Genomic DNA, 2,431 nt, shown 5'->3' on the forward strand with positions numbered 1-2,431 from the left:
CTGTTCTTAGAAAATTTATAAAAAAATCATCAAAGCTCTAAATCCAAATCCGCAAATTTTGAGAGTTTGGAATATGAGTCTAGTTTGTTCGTAAATTTTACCATGATTTTTAGTGATCTCTAACAGAGGTGAAAATGTTCATAATCACATACTGGTCCGGGTTTGCCTCTGAAATGACAGGCAGTTTTGTAAAAATCACCATAAATTGTAGAAACATCATATGGAGATGTGCAAGTAGCCATTTTAAAGCTAAGAGTTTGAACTACTTGCACCTGGAACAGTTTTGAAAACTAAAATATTTAAGTTGACCAAAACAGTCCGTGATTAACGTCCATCTTTTCTGATGTAATCTGTTAGAAAAAGTTTAATTGTGTTCTTGATGATTTTACTTGTATTCCCCCCTTAAAACTTAAGAAAAACATGTAAATGTAGGGGTATGAACTCACCTTATATGATTTCAGTAGATGAAAGTGAGATAGAGGAAGTGTTCAACCCAAGAACACTAAGAAGATGTCTTGATGATTCGAGAATCTAACACCGAATAAGATGGAATTTGTGTAAGATATCAATGATTTGAGTAGAATGGAGTTTAATAATTATGTGAATGATGAAGATACTTACTAATTGAAGGAAGAAATCCCTGGAGAAAGCCTTGAAGTTCTTGAAATTGAGAGAAAAGATGAGAGAATTTTGGAGAGTGTCCTTTGGTTGCTAAGTGTAGAATGAAAGAACTTTATGGAGAATGAGGAGAGAGGATCAATCCTCCAGCTCTTAGAACATGGGAAGAGCTGGAGATTGGGTGTAAAGGTCCACTAAGGTGACAAGGAGTAGTGGGAAAGAGTGGATGATCATAGAGTGAGGTGGTGGTGGCTTGCTTTTGTCATAAAATAAGGAAAAGCAAATATTCCCTCAATAATTAGTCCAACCACCAATTCTTTTAATACATTTTTCTAAAAACCCTGGAGATTTATATATTTTGGGGCCTTAGTTTATAAAATAAAGTTTTGGGTGAAAATCCCACGTTAAAATAATGAAAAACGGAGTTAAAACGAAGTCGTAGTCGAAAAACCGGAAAAATTATGACACGCAAACATGCATGTCGTCTTCTTTTATGACAGGGGCTTCCTTGATACTCATTGCGTGTCATCAACACGCGAGTCGTAAGGTTACGACAGATAAATGTGTGTCGTCTTCCTTTATGACAGGGACTTCGGTCCTGAAGCTTCAGTTTTGGGTCCTTAAGCCTATTTTACCCGTTTTTACCCCGTTTCAAGTGGTTTTTGACCCAGTTAAGGGTCGGGATGGCCCGAATGATTACAAAAAATTAAAGGAACTTTTGAGAGAGATTTGGGAGAGATTCGGGAGAGATTTGGGAGAGATTTTAATAGAGAGAAGTTGAGTGAAAGAGATTGTGAGAGGTTTCGTTTGTGATCTTTTTGAGTGTCCGGCTTCGCAACGAAAGGTCCATAAACCCCGTTAAGCCATGATTTAGTGTCTTACACAATCCCGATGATTGTGCAATAGTGTTTTATCGCTTTGGTTTGTTGTTTAGCACTGTTAAGGCTAAGGAAAATCAAACACATGAATTTTTCAAATGATGTTTTCTCATTGAAATAGCGAATTGTATAATGTAAACCCTAACATACAAGGGTTAATGGAGTTGACCGGTTTGACTTGTTGACTTTGTTTGACTTTGACTTGAGCGAAATTTGACAGTTGTCACACAGAAGCATTGTTGGAAGACATCTGAAAGGAAAGAAAGACTAGTTTCATTAGATTAGGAATCCTTAATAATTCACCCAAATGAAATATTAAGGCTAGGATCCAACAAACTATTTATAGTTGGAAGAGGGATGTCGTAATCCATACTATAGAATATTTGAAGGTAGGTAAATGACGATTTACCAATTTCCACCATAAGAACGAAATATTTTATTATTAGGTTTTATTGGTTTTGAAACTCCTAGATCTTTTGAGATACATTGAACTTTTCAATGGCATGTTTGAATCTCGATTGTGCCCTTTCAAGTTTGTGACTGGGATGCCGAGGATCACAAACAAGGTGTGAATAACCATACAAATTGACTTGGTACCCTCAACAATATTACCTAATCGATGTGCCGGTTAACCACACACGCTCCACCGATCTATAATAAAGTTAAGTTACCCTTTGCCACTCTTACTAGTCCATGTTAGTGTGCCGGTTAACCACACACGCTCCACTAACGACTTGGTAAGGTACAAAGTGTAATTTTATGGGCTAGCACCAATTTCACATTTCCTAAAGTAACTAAGATTGGAAATTTATAATGTATAGTTACTTTATAATTCATTATACTTTTAACGAGTATTTAAAGTCGTATCCTACCCGTTCGGCTAACGACCCTCCACCGATCAAGGAAGCGGTGGGTGAGAGTGGACACCCATTAAG

Source organism: Lactuca virosa, chromosome 6, assembly GCF_052849685.1.
Source record: "Lactuca virosa cultivar CGN04683 chromosome 6, Lactuca_virosa_CGN04683_v6, whole genome shotgun sequence".
NCBI lineage: Eukaryota > Viridiplantae > Streptophyta > Magnoliopsida > Asterales > Asteraceae > Lactuca > Lactuca virosa.